Raw genomic sequence first — 21,197 nt, 5'->3', positions numbered from 1 at the left:
CCTAACCCCATGGCCTTTGGGCCACACCCTCCAGGTCTCTTCCTTGGGCCTTCCCCTTCCATTGCCAAATCTGAGTGTGCGGCAGCCTGGGAGGGTGGGTGCCTTCCTGACCCAGGAGGCCCTGAGGCTGGCTGAAAACCTCTGGGGCTTCAGGCACAGATTTCAGACCCATGCAGTCTCTGGGACTCTGACTTGTCACTTTGTCCCCTGAGATCCTGTCTCCTCACCTGTATAATGCAGCAACTTCTGCCCTGCAGGACTGTGTAAGGCACAAGCACAAGACCTATTCTAGCCTCCTGAGAATCACAGGGGACAAGTGTTGGGGGCAGCCCCAGAATGCCCCTGCTCAGGACCACCCCATGGTTTGCCATCTGCAGCAGGGGTCCATGCTGATGCTGACCCAATGCAGACACTCTGCATGTCTTCTGGTCTTTGTCCTGAATCTGATAAGAGGAGTCCAGCTCCAGCTCCAACAGAAGCAACCACTGGCAGCACCTGTTGCAGCTGCTGAGGGCCAACCTGGGATAAGCAAAGGTCCTGGGGACCCTCTGCACCCTGGAACGTTTTGCTGATGGGCAGGAAGGAAGCTGACCACTGTGAGCTCACGTAAGCCTTGCCCTCCCCAGAAGACCACCCCGTTTTTCCCTAAGAGCACTTGCAAGCCTCCTGCAGAGAAGTCTTTCCGGACTCCTGGGAGAAGAGTTGGCCACTAGGGGAGAGAGGGGGCCATGGGCCGAGTCCTGCCTCGGGAATCAGTAGTAGAAGCTACAAGAACATTCCTCAGCCCTTGCTGGGGCCACAATCACAAGGTCCGGAATGTCCCAGAACTTGAGACACTGCCCCCTTCGTTTCTCTCTTACTCTTCCACGTGGACCCATGCCTCCAGTCGACTTCACTCCTGGCCTTTGTCATTCATCCAAGGCCAGGACCCTGCCAGGTACCCGAGTTCCCCTGGTGGGCAGAACAGACACAGCCCCACCTTTTCCGGAGCTCGCGGCCTAGTGCCTTGGCTTCAGCCGCAGCGGGGAAGAGGACCCGAGGGGCAAGGGGTCTGCTGTGCCAGGTCTGTGATATCTGTGGCACTCAGGACAATGGGGAAGTTTTGGGGAATCCCTGGGGAGCAAGAGGGAGCCGAGGTCTGACTATGACAAGCAGCCTGCTGTGGGGGTCTTCGCTCCAGCGCTCTGGGGGTCTGGGCAGCTCCGAGCCTCTCACTCTTCTCCAGCTACTGCAGCAAAGGCAGATAATCTTCAGCCAAAACTTGTCATTAATTAATTAGCACACAACAGACCCATTCTGTTTCACTATTGTAAGTCCAAGCCCTAGCATATCGCCTACGATAATAAATACTTGGAAGGAAGGAAGGGAGGGAGGGAGGGAGAGAGGGAAGACACTCTGAATACCCTGCGTTCGGTTATTTACTTATGTACCCAGTATTTATTGGGCACTCATCACGTACAAGACTTCAGGGATATAAACACAGCAGACAAGGTCCCTGCCACCACGGAGTTTGTCTCCTGGCACCTGCAGGGCGAATACTCGTCAAACAGCATTCTGTGCACCCTGCAGAACACCAGCCCCACAAAATGCTGAACAAAATCCTCCCCTGGCAGACAAGCTGGAATCTGCTGCACCCCTGCCTCCCCCCTTGGACTGCCACCTCAGAATATTAAAGCTTTTGAGAAGTTTACCATTAAAAAATAAACTAATTAGCCAGGTGTCTTCCAACCTCTTTCAGCCTGCTCTTTCTCAGATTAACATCCCAGGATCTTAAAGGAATCAGGCGAGGCTGCCTTCCTGCTGGCTCCGGGTCAGCCTCCCCATCCTGCTGGGCCAAGCTCCTCCCCACCAGAGCTGATTCCCGACATCACACCCCGAGCCTGGGCCCTGCCACACCGTCTCCAAGCCTCGGTTTTCCTGGCACCTTGAGAGCTGCTGCTCTGGCAGCGCTCCAGGAAGCCATGTTCCGTGCCATCTTGCTCCCACATGTGACAAGCTGTGGAGATCCCTCCTGCCGTTGTGTCCTCAGGGCTCGAGGGCAGGAAGGAACAGCAGGAGAGGCCGCAAGGGGCCAGGCCTCTGATCTGAACAGCAGGAGGGCAGGAGGCCCGGCCTGACCTGAAGGCCGGCCGGCACTGTTATGCCAAAGCCCCAGGTTTTGGCAGGGCCGGGATCCTGCTTGCCAAGGGGACTTGGAAACTGCCAAACCCCTGTGCAGATGAAGACAAACATCAGCCTCGTGTTTCTGATTCACTATGCTCAGCTCATCAAACTGTCGCTTGGTGAAAGTTGCTTACATCTCAGGGAGTCCAAGAGCCTCCTTTGGAAATGTGATTTAGCTTTGTCCAACAATCTCTTGGCCATGATGGAAGGATTCGGGCTGAGCCTTTTCCACCACGGGAAGAATGACAGCCAGCAGATGTGCTCAGAGCCTCAATTTCCTCCCTGGAGAATCTGGGTGGCGTGAAACTGACAGAAGTGCTGTGAAGATTAAATGACTGAATGTGTAAGTTAAAGCTCCTGACCCCTCATGAGCACTAAATAAAATGGTATTTTTTAATAACAGCAGTGTGATTATCACCACCAATATATGGTTTGGTGAGGTTAAAGTTATAAATCTTGAAAATGTTGCTCTGACTGTTGCAATACATTGTTATAATAAAGCCCCATAATGAACCGCTTCTCAGGATCCATGTTTCCCACCAGTGACTTTAGGCTTTGATCAGTGACTTTTTTTTAATTTATTTTATTTATTTGAAAGATAGTGTTACAGAGAAAGGTAGAGTCAGAGAGTGAAGTTTTCCATCCACTGGTTCACTCCCCAGATGACTACAACGACTGGAACTGCTCCAATCCGAAGCCAGGAGTCAGGAGCTTCCTCTAGGTCTCCCACATGGGTACAGAGGCAGAAGGACCCAGGCCATCCTCCACTGCTTTCCCAGGTCATAGCAGAGAGCTGGATCAGAAGAGGAGCAGCCGGGACTAGAATCGGCTCCCATATGGGATGCTGGCGCACCAGGCCAGGGCTTTAACCCGCTGTGCCACAGCGCCGGCCCCCGGTGACTTGTTTTGAGCAATGAGATCTCTGCTCTGAGACTCCTTTGCTGCAGGAAGATCAAGATGACCCCCACTACCCCAGCTGAGACCAGTTCCCCATAGCACGGAGCCAGAGACCAGCAGAAAATTCACCCAGCCAAATAAACCACTCAATTTGGGGGTAATGCTGTCCACAACAGACAACTGACACAGTGGTGTAGCCTGCAGCTGGTCTACCTTCTTGCCCATCCATCTCTTGCTACTAGTCACACATTCTCGCCTCTTCTGCTGAAGCTAGACTTCTTGGATAGGAGAAACACAGATCCCAGAGCTGCATCAGAAGAAATCGCATATTTACCATCTTCATTCACATGAGCCGCTGCTCCAGACCACCTGGAACAGACACACAGGGTGCAGACAGAGCATGCCTCTCAACACGGGCTCTCGCCCCATCTCAAACCAGCTGCCCATTAGGACCATGTGAGCTTACTATTTAGAACCAAAATAGAAGTGAGTTCAAAGTGATTCCAGACACTCCATTAACGCAGGCTGGCTAACAGGAAGAGGACCAATGTGAATAGGGGAAAGTGAAATGCATTTTTGAAAATGGATTGCAATTTTATTGCCCCAGAACACACACAATAACCCAAACTAAATGCTGAAGTGTGACCAAAAACTAGTTCCCAGGAGACTCTGATGAGTGTAGGGGCTTGGTTTTCAGTTGGCATATTAATTGTTTGGATGCAAACACTCATACCTCCCTCCTAAGTATTAGAACCTGCTTGTGAAGGATTAATTCTCTGAAATATTTTAATTTTTTTAACTTGAAAAGTCATAGGATGGGGGGGAGAAAGTGAGAGGGAGAGAGAAAGTGAGAGAGATCTCCCACCCTCTGCTTCACTACCCCAGATGACCGCGTGGCCAGGGCTGGGCAAGGCTGAAGCCAGGAACTTCATCCAGGTCTCCCAGATGGGGGTGGCAGAGGCCCACACTTTTGGGCCATCTTCCACTGCTTTCCCAGGCCATCAGCAGGGAGCTGGATGGGAAGTGGAGCAGCCAAGATACAAACTGGCACCCATATGGGATGCTGGTCTCAGGCGGCAGCTTTACCCACTACACCACAATGACAGCCCCTGAAATGTTTCAATATTAACCATGTGAACATTTACTCTGTGGACAGGAGCAACAACCCAGGAAAATGATTTTCCTATCTGCCTTCAGTCAGGGCTTCCTCCCAGCCCTCAGATCCATGGTAACCACATGGTTGTCAGAAGCAGCCCCTGGAACAGATTTAACCAACATTGCCATAGAGCTTGCACGTGCTAATCAGTGTACTAAACACTACTCACTCAATCCTCACAACCATCCTGTGAGATGGGCATGGTCTGCGCCCCACTTTACAGATGAAGAAACAGAAGACAAGAGCGGTTAAGTGACCGGCTCATGGGAGAACAGCTGTGCGTTTCCAAGTTCTTCATTATCTCAAGCTCAACAGGTTCCAGACTCCTCCCTCACCTCCTTCCCCTCCCTGCCTCATATGTGGCTTCCTTAAAAAAAATTCTTTATTTATTTGAAAGGCAGAGTCAGAGAGGGAGGGAGGGAGAGAGAGAGGGAGAGAGGCAGAGGGGGAGAGGGAGAGAGAGAGAGAGAGGGAAAGAGATGGAGAGAGAGGGAGAGAGAGAAAGAGAAAGGGAGAGAGGGAGAGGGAGAGAGAGAGAAGGAGAGAGGGAGAGAGAGGGAGAGGGGGGAGAGAGAGAAGGAGAGCGGGGAGAGAGGGAGAGAGAGAGGGAGAGGGGGAGAGAGAGATAGGGAGAGAGAGGGAGAGAGGGGGGAGAGGGGGAGAGAGAGATAGGGAGAGAGAGGGAGAGAGGGGGGAGAGGGGGAGAGAGAGATAGGGAGAGAGAGAGGGAGAGAGGGAGAGAGGGGAGGGGAGAGAGAGGGAGAGAGGGAGAGAGAGGGGGGAGAGAGAGGGAGAGAGAGAGAGAGAGGGAAAGAGAGAGGGAGGGAGAGAGAGAGAGATCTCCCATCCACTGATTCACTCCCCAAATGGCAGTGACAGTTGGGGCTGGACCAGGCCAAAACCAGGAGACTGGATCTCCATCCAGGTCTACCACGTTACTGGCAGGAGTCCAAGTGCTTGGGCCATCACCCACTGCTTTCCCAGGAAACATTAGCAGGGAACTGGGTTCAAAATGGAGAAGCTGGGACTCAAAGGGGCACTCATATAGGATGCTGGTTGTTGCATGTGGGGGCTTAGCCCTCTGAGCCACAGGGCTAGCCCCCTGCGTTTCTTCTTCCAGGGACTATGCCCATCCATAGATTCCAGGAAGCCACAATCAAACTTCAAAAGATCTGAAAAGCAGTTTCAAATGCATCCACTCTGCCACTACCCCAGCCCCAGACGACCACAATGTCCCCTCATAGGTCTCTCTCCCTCTGTCCTATCATCCTCCGATGCATTCTCGTCTCTGCATACGCAAGCCTGAGCACTGTGCTTTGAAGCTTCATACAACAGAAGGGGTAGAATTTTCCAAAGACAGGCAAGAGGTACCCCAGAGAGATACCCGAGAAGTGATGGGCTAGAGAGGCAGAGGAGGACACCTGGGGAGGACAGGCAGGCTCTGAAGTGCATGCCTTGCCTGCAGAGATCACTTTCCTTATGCAAGAAAAGCACAGGAGAAAGGGGAATTAGCCAACCCTTCCATCTTTTTTCCTCCTCTGCAATAATTTACCTCTAAGATTGACATGACTCCAGTAAAATACTTTATAATGCAAAAAAAAAAATCCATTATGGTAAACAGAGCCTACAAAATCTGGACATCACAGGCTAGAGAATTTCCGAACCAGATCCTTACACACACATCCTCCTTTGCACACACTCCTCAGTCCATACAAGCTCTTTGAGATTCCCCATGTACCCCATGCTCACTCCTGCCTCAGGGCCTTTTATAGGCAATGTCCAGAGAATGGAATTCTCTCATGAGTCTCACCACAGCTCAGTCACTACTTAACTCTCAGCATTTAGGTCATGCATCAGCTCCTTCCAAAAATCTCACCTGGGCCTCAAGTAGCAGTTAGTGTCCCTCAGAAAAATCTCCTTTGCTAGTACCCCTCATTAGCTGCCATCTTGTTATTCTTATCTTGGTTGATAGTGGTTCTAATAATCACTGATTGATGGGGGAATAAATGAATGAGGTGTTTGTCAACCTTCATCTGGTCTTGCCCAATGTACACAACCTGAGCCAAGATGTGCCCAGTGCCCCAGGGCACACCACATCAGAGACACACAGGCCTCTGTCTGTGGAAACCATTTTCTGACCTCAAAGTTGAGTAAGACTGCGTGTCCAAAAGAGGTCTTTGGCTTCTTGGCCTCAACTGTGGAGCATTCTGGGAAGACAGCAGTGAAGGGAGACAGGAGGAAAGCGTGGGAAGAAGCAGAAGTGGGTAGATGAAAGATGATTGGGGCCAGGATGTGGGGAGCTGCCTCCCCTTGGTCCCGGTTGTGTGCTCTGCTGGGCCAGGGGCATCTCAGCAGCTGGGGAGAAGCAAACACCTTCTGTTTACTGCATGAACATGCCAAGCTCTCTGTCCTGCCTCATGACCTTTGCACTCACTGTCCCCTGCATTTGGTGTGTCCTTCCAAGACCCTTTGCAGGGCTGGAATCTCATTCAATTGTCACCTCCTTGGAGAGAGGTATCTAACTGACCTATCAATCCCACCCGCCCCTTACTCAGTCACTCTCTGCCTTGCTTTGTTTTCTCCATGGCACTTGCCAACACTTTAAGTCATCCTCTGTGTGGATTTACTGAGTCCTTCCTGCTGAAGTGCAATATTCCCAAGGTCAGGCCCATAGTTCCTTGTTTGCTGCTCTATCTCCAATGCCTAACACACACCAATATCCAATAAGTAGCTACTGAATAATGACTGAATACTTTGAAGAAATCCATCAATAAAAGAAGCCAGGGGGAAGTCCCAGCCTTTGGGAACAGGAGATGAAGATGGCAAAAACGGAAACTGAGTAGCAATTCAGGGACCCAAGGGCACTCAAGCCAACCTGGAGATCTCACTTGGGTAACAAGTCTCACTCCAGCACCCCCACCCCCACCCTGGGATTCCCTAATCCCATCCCACCTGTCAGATAGGAAGTGTGGTAAGTCAGCTGAGAGGAGCAGGGCTCTGTCTCAGTGTCTCCTTCCTCCAGGCTCAGATACTGGCTGGTAGTTTGCTGCTTCTCAAACTGCCCCGAGGCTTCCCTCCCACTTCCTTTTCCTAGCCCCTTTTCAGCCTGGTGTGTCCATCAGCTCAGGGGGAGGGCTGGGAAAACAGCCTGGTTTCCTAAGGAATGACTGACAACCCTGCATATCGACTTTGGGAGGACAACATTCCATCCCTCAGCCTCAGAGGCAAGAGAGTGGTAACACGCCTTCAGCCTGGTGTGACACAGGAAGCACCAAGCCAGCTGACCCTTCCATACACCTGTGTTCACCGTGGTATTATTTACAACAACCTAAAGCTGGAAGCAGAGGGTAAAAGGAAAAGCTAAATGTGAGATAGATAGATAGATAGAGACATACATACATACACAGATGGATACATACATACATATATACATACCTAGATGAATAGATACATACATACATAGATGAGTAGATTGATATATACATAGATACATAGATCCATCCATACATATATGGATACATACATATATACATACATAGATGGATAGATACATACATAAATGGATAGATACATACATACACAGATGATACATACATACAAATACACATACATAGATGGATACATAAATGGATACATACACAGATGATAGATACATACATAGATACATACATACATACATAGATGGATACATACATACACAGATGGACAGATACATAGATACATACATATATACATACATAGATGGATAGATACATAATACACAGATGGATAGATACATACATACATATATATATACATAGATGGATAGATATACATACATAGGCAGATAGGTACATAGATACATACATACATAGATGGATGTATACATACATACACACACAGATGGATAGATACATAATACACACATACATATATACATATATATATACATAGATGGACAGATATACATACATAGGCAGATAGGTACATAGATACATACGTACATATATACACAGATGGATAGATACCTTCATACATAGATAGATGGATAGATACATAGATGGATAGATATAGATAGATCAATCAATCGATACAATGGGATACAATTCAGCCTTAGAAAGAAAGGAGGTTCTGACACACATTATCACATGGATCTACCTTGAGGAAATGATGCTAAGTGAAATAAGTCAGTCACAAAAGGACCACTATTCTGTGATCCCAACTGTATGAGACAGCAAGAGTAGTCACATTTATAGAGACAAAAAGTAGAGCTTTCAGGGAGGAGAACAGGGAGTTAGCTGTGTAAAATGAAAAGAGTTCCAGGGCTACGTAGTGCCAATGACTCCACAGTCGTGTGCAGGTACTTAATGCTGAACTCTACGCTGAAAAATGGTTTCGATGCCAAAGCCAGGAGTCCAGAACTCCCACGTGGGTAGAAAGGTCCAAGTCCTTGGGCCTTCTGCTGCTGCTTTCCCAGGTGCATTAGCAAGCAGCTGGATCAGAAGCACAGTAGCTGTGTTCCAAAATGGGATGCCAGCATTGCAAGCAGCAGCTTAACCCACTGTGCCATGGCATGCTCCCTAATGTTTTTTTTTTTTTCAGTTAAAAATAGAAACACAGGCCCTGGAATCTGACCAAAATGGTATTGACTCCCAGCTGCACTTGTTTATAGTCCTAAGCAAGTTTCAGGTCTTCCATGTCAACCACGATGCAGTCCAAGACACAGAAAGCACTCCAGGCTGGTGCGGCGGCTCTCTTGGCTAATCCTCCACCTGAGGCACTGGCACCCCAGGTCCTAGTCCCGGTTGGGGCTCCGGATTCTGTCCCGGTTGCCCCTCTTCCAGTCCAGCTCTCTACTGTGGCCCGGGAAGGCAGTGGAGGATGGCCCAAGTGCTTGGGCCCTGCACCTGTATGGGAGACCAGGAGAAGTACCTGGCTCCTGGCTTCAGATTGGTGCAGTGCGCCGGCCACAGCAGCCATTTGGGGAGCAAACCAACGGAAGGAAGACCTTTCTCTCTGTCTCTCTCTGTCTCTCTGTCTCTCTCTCTCACTGTCTAACTCTGCCTGTAAAATAAAATAAAATAAAATAAAATAAAATAAAATAAAATAAAATAAAATAAAATAGCATTCCAGGCACCTCTCACAGAAAGGGGCTTCATTTAGGGCCCCAGATGCTTACAAAACTTCTGGAACAGTTGGAGGAGCAAGAACCTGGGTTTGTCCTAGCGTCCAGGTCTGCAGTCATAGTTGGAGTTCAGACACTCAGCTGTTTCTTCCTGGTGCAGAGGTCAGGGGCTCCAGGAATCCACTCTGGCTGTTGCACGGCCCCTCCTTGCAGGCCAGGAGCAGGCAGTAGGCAGGACTCACAGATGCTCACAGTTTGAGAATGGCTTCTGGTCACCCCCTGCCCTGGGAAGCTTGCATGAGTCTATCTGGCTGGCAAAACACAGATCCTATGTGGGACTCCAGAGGTCAGGGCACCTTGCCAGAATGCACTGCCCCAACGTCAAGTCCCTGAGATTCAGGGGAGAGCAGAGAAGAGGAAAAGAAATGTGGAACTTCAAAAACATATATCTGGTATACCTCCCTGACCCTACCTTTTCTCTTCTCTTCCATGAGGGCACAAGCATCCATCTCCTAGAGTTTTATTGGGATTATCAAATGGAATAATGCATGGAAAGAGCTTAGCAGGACTCTCAAGTGTCCCTGACTCTTTCCTGCCACAGGGTCGGTCCCCATGTGGGACACTCAGCCTCCAGTCCTGACTGCTTCTCCTTATCCTTCAGAGAGCTGTCATTTTCCTTGGGGATTTCTTCGAAATTCAGGCTTGGTCTACACTGTCTCCCTCTCCTGATGGGTCACAGCATGGTGTGTTTCCTTCACAGCACTGAGCACAAATCAAACTTGCACAGCTGTGAGTGCAATCATGCATGTAAGACCTGTTTTGACTGTCAAGGGTCTCAGGGCATCCTCCCCTTCTCACCCTGAGGTTGGTCCCACCTGAGGGGAGCAGGTTCAGGCTGGGAGGACAGGACTACAGGACCACTCAGTACATTTCTTCCCTCTGCAGCTGGAAGGACTGATGTCCAGGGAGGGGAGGGACATATTTAGAGTCACACATGCCCCGCATGGCACCCCTCAGACACCCAGAGAACTTCCATTCAGGGCAGCCCCATGACCCTAGGGAGGGAAGAATTTCCAATTTATAGCCACGGCTGCATTTCAGAGATGCTGAGACAAGGGCTTGAAATGACTCAAACAGGAGTGGAACTTAACACCTGTTTTCTCTTCTTCCTAGCTGACCCCTGTACATATGTCTGTAAGACTTGCACAGGGCGAGGGGAGGGAGGTAGAAAGGAAGACAGGTAGCTGAGGACCCTCGCCTCCCAGAGGAATCATTTGTGAAACCATGCACTACGGTTCCCTCCTGTCCTTCCCTCCTTCCCTCCCTCCTTCCTCCCTCTCTGCCCACCTTCTCCCACCCTCCCTCTCACCCTTGTTTCCTTCCTTCACGATTTCTCTGTGCCACCCTCTGCCCCATAAGTCCCCGTCTCTCTGATTCCATCAGTCCATGCGTCTCCTTTTCCTCCTGCGGGTTGGCTGACAGTCAGCCTCTGGCCCCTAGAAGCCATGTCAAATCCCAGAGAGTGGTGATTTCTGGCCCAAACCATCAGCTTGGTCATCATCAGCCTCTGCTCTCAGGAAACAACCATCCCATTTTGGAAGGAAACCAGGCTTTCACTTGTATTTAGGCCAAAGCAGACCAGAACCTCCATCTGCATCCAGAAGGATCCAGAACACACCCTTTGCTCAAGCTTGCAGGAACAGCTAGTGTTGGCCAGACAAGTTGGGATATCAGTAAGTGAGGTGTCACCATTCAGAGCAGAAAATCAGTGGGGTGGGGCAAGAGAGAAAGCAAGAGGTGGATGCTCAGACCTAATGGTGTCATTAATGCCAATTAAGGAAATGGCTCATTATCACCATCTAGTCATTGCCATTACAGGTGTGCCCCCAGACGCCCACCAGGACGCAGCCATTAAGTGCCCACCCTCTCCCCTCCTCCTACTCTCGCCACATCCCCTGGGGTTAAGGCTGTTCCTCTGCCTGCACCTGTCCTCAGGTACAGCTCCCTGAATCAGATGCCTGAGTACAGCCTGAGAAAGACCTGCCTTCAGATGTGGGATATCATGGGAGATATTCAAGAGGCTGATAAATTCCCAAGTCTAGAGTAGACAGGAGCATCACTGGACTATCTTCTAAAAGTAAGGTCCAAGAATCTTCAGGAAGGACACACACATTTGTTAATGCTTCTACATATAACCACAATTCTTACCTTGGGGAGGTGGGCACCATGATTCAGACAGATTAAAAGGCATAGGCACAGGGCTCAAGGTTTCAAAGTCATGTCACTGTGACTCCAAAGATTCCTGAGCCTGTCCTTCCAAATTTCACTCAAAAGAGGCAGGGGGCTGATTGGAGTTTAAAAGCCCAGGCTCAGGAGCCAGACAGGACTGGGTTCAGATCTACCCTTTACAACTGTGCCAGTCACATCACACCTGTCAGCCCCAGGCTCCAAATGCAGAGAAGAGCCTATCTTAGGGTGGTAGAGAACCAAGCAGGTTCCTGGCACCTAATGAATACTCAATAAATGGTCTTCTGTGTGGAAAAAACAGGGTTTGGCCCCAGAGAAGAATCCAGGGGTGGCCATGGTGGTGGATGACAGTCCCACAGCTACATGACCCAGATAGGGTAAGAGTCTTGGCTTCAGCCCCGGGGAGGCACTGCCAGAGCCTTGGTCTCTGCCCTGCCCTTCTATGACACAATGTCCCTTCTTTGCTCTGAGTCCCCGGTTTCTCCACCCTGCCCTGTGCCAACAACCCCCCAGTCTCCCACTCCACTCCAGACTTGACGTGAGTCCTATAACCATTAAGCACTTAACATCATGTTTCCCACCTTCAGAGGTTTCTAAACAGTAATTAGGCAGTGGAACACCCCGCCAGGGTGGCAAGAATAAATATCATTAGTGTAGGAGGCATTGTGGAGTAAGTGGAGGTGCTTGGAGGCTTGGCACACAGCACGGACAGAGCTGGCCTGAGGGTGGCCAAAGCCCAGCAAGCCAGTTCCATCACCAGACCCCCAGCTGCCCAGCCCTGTCTCTTGGGGGACAAAGCTCTGAAGCTGCAAGGGCAGGTGGTGATGTAGGAAGAGCAACTGGTTTGGATATCATAAAGTCTGACTTTAGGATCTGTCCCTGCCACAGTGGATTTGGACAAGACGTCTGACCACTCTGCTCATTTTCTCATCTTCAGAATGGGAATTATTCTATCATTCTCACAGGGTAGTGGTAGTATTTTTTTTTTTTGGACAGGCAGAGTTAGACAGTGAGAGACAGAGAGAAAGGTCTTCCTTCCATTGGTTCACCCCACAAATGGCCACTACAGCTGGTATGCTGTGCCGATCTGAAGCCAGGAGCCAGGCACTTCCTCCTGGTCTCCCACACGGGTGCAGGCGCCCAAGCACTTGGGCCATCCTCCACTGCACTCCCTGGTCACAGCAGAGAGCCGGACTGGAAGAGGAGCAACTGGGATTAGAACCAGGCGCCCATATGGGATGCTGGCACTGGAGGTGGAGGATTAGCTAAGTGAGCCACGGCGTCAGCCCCAATTTTTTTTTTTTTTTTTTTTTTTTTTTTTTTTTTTTTTTTTTTTTGAGACATAGCATGTGAAGTAGCAAGCATTGTACTTTAGACAGAAAGAAGATGTTTGCTTGGGCAGCACATGTACTAAAACTGGAAAGATACAGACAAGATGAACAGGGCCCCTGCACAAGAATGTTATGAAGTTCCTGATGCATTCTGTATTTATAAAACAGAATTTGGCTGGTGCTGTGGCTCACTAGGCTAATCCTCCACCTGCGGCGCTGGAAACCCAAGTTCTAGTCCCAGTTGGGGCACTGGATTCTGTCCCGATTGCTCTTCTTCCAGTCCAGCTCTCTGCTGTGGCCCAGGAAGGCAGTGGAGGATGATCCACATGCTTTGGCCCTGCACCCACATGGGAGACCAGGAGGAAGCACCTGGCTCCTGGCTTCAGATCAGCACAGTGTGCCAGCCACAACATGCCAGCCATAGCGACCACTTGGGGAGTGAACCAACGGAAAAAGGAAGACCTTTCTCTCTCTCTCTCTCTCTCTCTCACTGTATAACTCTGCTTGTCAAAAAAAAAAAGAAAGAAAGAAAGAAAAAAAAAAAAAAAAACAGAGTAAGATTCTGTAAGTCGGAGCCCTGCTACTGCTTTGGTGTAGTCACAGAAATGCAAATTCCAAAGTCATAGGGTAAGTGCCAATCATGTGTACCCCAAACTCCCCTTTAAAAATCTCTGTATTGGGGCACACATTTGACCTAATGGTTAAGATGCCCAGAGCCTACATCAGAGTGCCAGGATTTGAACCCCGCCTCCAGCTTCTAAATCCAGCTTTCTGCTACTGCAGCTTCTTGGAGGTAACAATGATGGCTCAGATGATTGGGTTAGGAGCGTCCATCCTTGGCCTGGCCCAGCCCTGGCCATTCTGAGAATCTGGGGAGTGAACCAGCACATGGGCATTCTGGATGTATATGTGCACACATGTGGGTGCATGTGCACACATTTCTGCCTCTCCAAAAAAAAAGAAAGAACAAAATAATAAAGTTTTTAAATCTCTGTATCATGGTGGGTGGGGTCATACTATTGTGACAAATAAAACCAAAATCTTAGCTAAGACCATGAAGATTTCTCTCACACTCAGTGCCACATGTTTCCCATCACATAGGCAGGGTGGCTTGGTTTCCCACAGTCACTCAAGATCCCCGGCCTACAAAGCAGCTACCAATGGTTACCATGCCAGAGAGAAAGACAGCTTGAAGGGCTCATGCACTAGCAATTGTGTACTTTTTTTTTTTTTTTTGACAGGCAGAGTGGACAGTGAGAGAGAGAGACAGAGAGAAAGGTCTTCCTTTGCCGTTGGTTCACCCTCCAATGGCCGCCGCGGCTGGCACACTGCAGCCGGCGCACCACGCTGATCTGATGTCAGGAGCCAGGTACTTCTCCTGGTCTCCCATGGGGTGCAGGGCCCAAGTACCTGGGCCATCCTCCACTGTACTCCCGGGCCACAGCAGAGAGCTGGCCTGGAAGAGGGGCAACCGGGACAGAATCTGGCGCCCCGACCGGGACTAGAACCCAGTGTGCCAGCGCCACAAGGTGGAAGATTAGCCTAGTGAGCCGCGGCGCTGGCCACAATTGTGTGCTTTAACCCATGCTGGTGCCCATCAGTTCTACTCACAACTCATTGGCTAGAACTTGTCATATGGCCCACCCGAGCTTAAGATTGTTCAATCTGGGGCTGCTATTATAGTGCAAAGGGTTGAACCACCACCTGGGACACCAGCATCCCATGTTGGAGTGCTGATTTGAGACCTGGCTGCTTCACTTTCAACCCAGATCCCTGCTAATGTACCTGGGAAAGCAGCAGAAGAGGGTCCAAGTACTTGGGCCCCTGACACCCATGTGAGAGATGCAGAATGAGCTCCCGCCTCCCGGCTTGGGCCTAGCCCGGCCCTGCCTATAGTGGCCATTTGGGCAGTGAACCAGCAAATGGAAGATCTCTCTATCTCTCACTCTCTGTCACTATGCGTTTCAAATAAATAATCTTTTTTTAAAAAATCGTTCAGTCTTCTCTGTCCTCAGAAGGAGCAAAAGGACCAGGGACTAGGGAGCATCATGAATCACTATCAGAGGAAACTCGCGCCTCCTCTCAGCTTGTCGACAGACAGATTTTCACTCCACTGCTGGAACAAATCCCCACTTCTTCACCTGAGCACAAGAGACAGAATAGAAGCACACCTGGGGTAATGTTGCCTAGAAATACCCAAACTGTTAACTCCCAGAATCACACTCAGTGCTGCAAGGCCCACACGCGTGACATCAGAAAATTCCCTTCTCCCCTACACGCCCATGCTGTACCTGAGCTCACTGAGAAAAATAGCACTCAGAATCGTCTGTGCATCTCAATGTTTGCTTTCCTCTCATTTTTTTGGTCTCAAAGCTGAATCGTGTAAGTTAAATGCCTGTGAGATATAAAGCACTGTACTAACACAGCCTTCTGGATCTCAGCGGACTCTAATGGTGGAAAGAAGAGAGCCTTCCAAGGCTGTGCACATTAAGTCCCCAGCCTGAGAGCTGTCCCCCTAAGGCTTCCTGTGTCTCTCTCAGAGCCTAGAATACGGTCCCTTCCTTCTCCTCCTCTCTCTCTCCTTCTACACTGCAGTTGCTGCAGAGAGGTTTGGCCGAAGCTTCATGGAAGACCATGGTGATCTCATGGAAGACCATGATGATAAGACCATCATGATATCTGTTATGGATCAGGTTCCTGTTGAAGGTACCATTTGGCCAATCACTCTGGCTGAGATGACGGAAGATGGTCTTGATGCCCAAAGAGTCAGACTTTCTCTGGAAGACCTTAAAATCCGTCTTCCCAGCTCCTTGGTCAACTAAAGCACTATGTGTCATGAACTAAAGTACCATGTACTTGAGAACCTTGGTTCTGAAAGTCCTCTGGAGTCCGCAGTTGCAACCCAACTTGAAGTGGTGCAAGTCTCAGGTTCCAGGTAAAAGGAGGGCAGAGTTCTGGGTCTAAGCCAGTGTCAGCTGTAGGCTACCACCTGTGGGAGCCAGAGTCCTCACCTAACAGTGATCAGTTACTTCTCCTAAGCAATGACCTGGGCTTACGTCAGAAGTCAAAATTCAATGGAAGGATATGAATCTTGATTGGGCACCTACTCTGTGCCAAGCATAAGACTGGGGCTTTACCTGGGCTATCCCAGGACCATTTAAGGACGGCCTTCTTTTCCATTTTACAGACAAGGAAACTAAAGCTCTGAAAGGCGAAGAGGCTTGCTCAGCCCATGGAGTTTAGACTTCAGTATGGCGCGTCTGCCTCAAGAGGTCTTAAGTCTTGGTCTCCACTCTCCTGGATCCACCTTGGGAAAGAAATTCTCATTGCCTCCACCTAGATTTCAAACTAGGCAGGGAGGAACAATGGGTTGAGAAAGAGAGCAATACTGCCAGGCTGGTCCTTGGAGATAAGAGGCTATGTGGTAAGCAGCCAGGAAAGCTGGAAATGCGGATAAGCCCCACCCACCCAGATGCTTGTTCTAAGTCTACTGGTCCATGTCTTCCAAAAGAGGCTTCCAAGTCTGGACTTGTGATTAATCACAGATGCAATTACCCTCCTGCACACACAGATTGAGTGCTAAGACACAGACTCTCCGTGTGTGCCTTCTTTCACGACCACCTTGACACTGGTGAGCCTGTGAAGCCATTTCCCCTGCTTGTTCCACCTCGAAACCATTCCGACATCCATCCCCCTCCTTCTCATCTCCATGGCTGCAATAATCCAGGTCCCATTTTCCAGGATTTTGCAACAGTTTCCTAACTGGTTTTCTGGCTCCCAGCCTCTCCCATCATCCAACTCAATCTTCCTGTAAGCTATCAGAGCCATCTTCTTAAAATGCTGATCTGACACCGTCGTATCCAAATTGAAAGCAAGCAAACAGAAAACTGTCAATGGATCCCATTACTCTCAGGATTGAGTCCAGATTCCTGGTCATTGGCCTCAATATTGCTTCATAATCCAGTTCCATTCGCCTCACCCACCTAGCTCCCTCCACTTCACGTGCTTCCCCTGCTCTACTCATCCCTCACTGCTTTCTCATGCACATCATTTTCTTTCATGGTTCCAAGCCTTTGCCAGGGAGGCCTTTCTCCAAATTCTCATCTTCATGCAACTCCACTTGGCTGCAAATACATAGTAACAGTCACTAAAATGTGGATATTCAGGATCTTTTTCTCTCATACTTCCCCAGGCAGAATCAACGTCCAATGTCCCTCACCAGGAAATCTAAGGAGTGCAGTCAGACTGAGTTACCTACTTAGCAAAGAGATGTATGTGGGCAGAACACAATTTTTTAAAAATGCAAGAGAATTAAGAGTAGGGGAGGCATATAGCATTGACAGTTGATGGGAAGTGGAGGAAACTTAAGGGAGCTTCCATGTAGAGGATATTGAGGGGGAGACTATGAGGAGAGTATCTTTAGAGTAATCCTCTCCTATTTCACACTTTCTACAGAAGCCGTATGAAGGCTTGAACCTCTTTCAAACATCACGTTTACCTGTTTTACTCTCTTATGCTACAATATAAAAATGAGACCGAGCCATATGAGATGTCAAGATTTATTTGGGTAACACGTTCTTTGGAGTTTAAATCAAAGCTCTTGAGTTTTCTGACCACCTCCCTGATTCAGCAGAATCGGTTACTCCTCCCTGTGTTACCACAGCACTTTATATTAGCCCTGGCTTTAGGTCTTCACATTGGCATATTTCATTTGACTAAATATTCCCTTCATCATCATTCCTTGAGGTCCTAAGAGATCAAGGATGACTTTATCTTCATCATCTCCGAATCTCCAGTTCCCAGAACGTGTCTCAGCACAGAAAAGTAGCAATCCATTGTTGACGAATATATGACTAAATAAATACCAGGCTGTCTTAAGGATTCTCCACCAAACTGAACCAGAACCCGGGTCTCATCTTGGCCAGTCCAAGACAGGAGATTCCACTTAAGGGAGCCAGCCTCACGCCCAGATGCCACCACCTTCAGTTTGGGTCCTACTTCTAATTGAAGAGAGAAAACTGACATAGGAAATTTGAAAAAGGTCTGAACATGCAGAACCACAAAGTGGAAGAGTTGTATAATTTGATTCCAAAAAGGTGCCCCATGCTTCTCCTCCTCATTGTTAGGGATAAATTTGCTCAAACTTCACCCTGCCTGGAAGATGCCAGTCATCATGCATGCATGCATCACTGAAAGGTTGGGAAAGAAAATAACTTCCAACAAATGCCTTTATCCATTTTCAGTTGCTAATAACAATACCACAGGCTGGGTAAGTTTTAAAGAAAATGGGTTTATTTTAGCTCACAGGTATGGGTCAAGGTCAAGGCACTGCATCTAGAGATGACCTTCTTGCTGGTAGAGTCCTGAGGCAGTGCAGAGCATCATGTGGGAAGAGATGGGGAGCCTAGTCCAACCGGCTTTTATCTGAGAGAACCCATTTATCCATTAACCACAGGATTAGTTAATCCACTAATCACCTCTTAAAGGTCCCACCCGGCAACACTGCTTAATATCTCACCCTGGGGGTTACATTTCAACATGAGTTTCTGAAGGAACAAACCTTATTTAAGCCATAGCAAATACCAAGTACCCTTCTAGTGGGCAGGATTCATGCTATCCCTAAGTTCTGGGAGATTTTAATGATGAATCCATTCCTTCTTCCACATGGGCTTCAGGCTTTATCTAAGTATTGGAAGGCTCTCAGAAATCTGCTTCCTTTTCATGGACTCACTGACTTGAGGGGTTGACCCCTGGAGTATTCCACAAAGGCCAAGGTGGTCAAACGGAGAGCTGGAAAACAAGCAACTTCTTTCAGCCCTCCATCTCCAAAGGAATAACTCTCAGGCACTTCCAGAACCTTGGTTAATGCCAAATATAAAGGAAAGTTGGAAACATATCCATGGGAGACTTAACTCCATGGGTGCTATGAGCTTCCTGGGGGAAGTGTGTGCTCAGGAAGGTTGAATGAATCCAGAGAGAAGGTATCCCTGGAGGAAAGAGACAACAAGGCCACCACCCAAGGGGGGAGGTGGAAACAGTCCTCTCTTAACTTACATCCTTCTTGTACTTCAGTTCCTTTTGCCTACTTTTCCAAGGTCTGCATGCCACATCTTATGAAATCCTGTGTATGCCCTTGAAAAAGAGTACAGACAGAGGCCAGGGCTGCTCCTTGGTCACACCCAGATTGCCAGTCTCTAAACAGGATAAGCTGAAGCCCAGGGTTCCATGTGTCCATGCCCTGTATATCTCTGAGGTCTTGTACACAAGGCAGACACCAACACTTGATGGCAAAGTGACCATAGCATTCATTACTTTACCTCCCAGAGTCACAACTCCTTTAAAATACCTATTGGATGGCTTGCTCTAGAAAGTTGATGAGATCATGTATGCAAAATGCTGGCAGTGAGCCTTCAGTAATTGTTAGTGGCTTATTATTGCTATTATTATTATTATTATTATCAATAACACCAACATGCTCCATTTTGGAAACTGCACCAGAGTGTGCTGTATTTCCTTGTATCCATCCATTCTCACTTCAGCAGCACATATACTAAAATCCTTGTATCCACTCCTCTTGCACCCTGAATATCTCCCTTTGTAGCTTTCTCCATATTTATACTTTTCACTAGTGTCTGTCTTCCCTCAAGTTCTGTAAGTTCTATGAGTCAGATTTTTTACTATCCCAAATGCCTAGAATGTTAGTAAATACAAAAAAAATTAATCTGATTTATTCACATTCTACTTTTCCCTCCTTGGTATATTTTCTCTGAATTTTATGTTTACTTCCATGTTAGCCTCGTCAGCTACCACCCCTCGAAATTTCTGCATAGTTGTTCCACTTTGTTCAACTCTTCCCACCCCTCCTTTTGACCTATAGCCTGTTCCAGGGCTCTGCTCAGTGTCCTGGGGTTAAAGGAAGAAAAACCCAGACTCTGCATTATGCCTTATAATCTTCATTGTTATTCTGGGTTTGAAGATTTCTGGAATTGTCGTCCTGATTTGAATGCCATCAAACAACAAAGGATGCTACTTTCTGTGCCTGTCTATCGACTGAATAATACATGTCTGTCAACCCAGCAAGTATACAAACTTGAGGACCTTGAGGGCCTCTACCTGCCATGCCCTGCACATTCTCTGATTTACTCCTGACGCTGATTTTACTGTTGAGGTTGACGTTATTGTCTGCCTATTACACAGCGGAAGCTCGGAGAGGTTAAGTCAAAGATACCCAGTTCATAGGTATCAGAGCTGGGGTTGAAATGAGGTTTGCCTGACTGGATCCACACTTTTTATTCCAGGCAATTCTTCTCTCAAAGACAAACAAGTGTGGGTGCCAGAAAAGGGGAAACTGATCTTAACAGCATCCCCCTGCCCTCCTCACCCAATCAAGGCTTGTAGAGAAGGGGGCCCCTATCTCTCTGCCAGGCTTAAATCTGAAGAAGGCTGACCTCCTTGGGAGTGGGTGTGTTGGACTCTACATGTGCACATGGTGACAGACGACCCCAGAGGGAAGGGTTTAGGATCCAGAGATCCTTCCGGCCCCAGGCAGATGCTTGGAGAGGAGGGGGAATAGGGGCAGATGGGCTTCTTGGAAAACTTAGACACACAGAAGGGAAGCAAGTGTGGACATCAGTTCTATGCGATATCGGCAGGGTAGGGAGAAGAGGGAACCAGGTACTCAGTCCTCCCAGTGAGATGTGAGAGCCAAGGGTCATTATGCCCCATTTGGAAGATGAAGACACTGAAGCTAGGGAACTGAAGTCACTCGCCCAGGGCAGTTACAGCTCCCAGGGCACTGACTGAGATGCATCTGGAAGAAGCACCAGGTGGGCAGGCACCTGAGCTCAGCAACACACACCCTACCCCCAGCCCCACCTTGGCCCAGCCCCTGATGGCGCTGGGAAGTGTTTTGTAAACCCCTGGGGTGTGGTTCACCTGGCACAATCTAGTGACATCAAATGACAGACTGAACAACTCAGAACCCCTCCAGCTTTGAACTGAACCCCTTTATTCTGACGTCACCACATCCTGCTGCTCAGTGGCAGCCAAGTAGGAGGACAGCACTTGTCTGTAGAAGGAGCCCTTCCTTCCCTGTGACCCCAGAGGAAAGGCGAGGCTCAGACACCTGGTAGCCCTGTCTTGCACGTCCCATGCCTGGAACCGTGAGCAGGTTTCCACCTGCATTAGTGGGCAAGTGGAAGCCTGAGGTACCCCAGGGCCTCCACCTTGAGTTCAGTCAGGGACCAGATAGACCCTCCCCCTGGAATCTCTCCCTCCATAGCCCATGTCCCTTCTGACC

The 21,197-nt window shown here is 48.9% G+C and overlaps 1 long non-coding RNA gene and 1 other non-coding gene across 2 annotated transcripts in view; one reads left to right on the top strand and one right to left on the bottom strand.

Moving 5' to 3' along the window:
* LOC108176599 (uncharacterized) overlaps positions 1 to 21,197 on the bottom strand; it is a 218,218-nt gene that overhangs the window by 53,603 nt on the left and 143,418 nt on the right. The window lies entirely within an intron of this gene.
* Positions 12,958 to 13,059, top strand: LOC127491199 (U6 spliceosomal RNA). The gene has a single exon (XR_007919790.3). It is a non-coding gene; the product is annotated as a U6 spliceosomal RNA (small nuclear RNA).

The sequence above is a fragment of the Oryctolagus cuniculus genome, chromosome 11 (genome assembly GCF_051225735.1).
Source record: "Oryctolagus cuniculus isolate XC-2025 breed Fujian yellow rabbit chromosome 11, ASM5122573v1, whole genome shotgun sequence".
NCBI classification, from domain to species: Eukaryota; Metazoa; Chordata; class Mammalia; order Lagomorpha; family Leporidae; genus Oryctolagus; species Oryctolagus cuniculus.
Note: the sequence above shows the minus strand (reverse complement) of the source record. Positions and strands in the feature narration are given on the sequence as shown.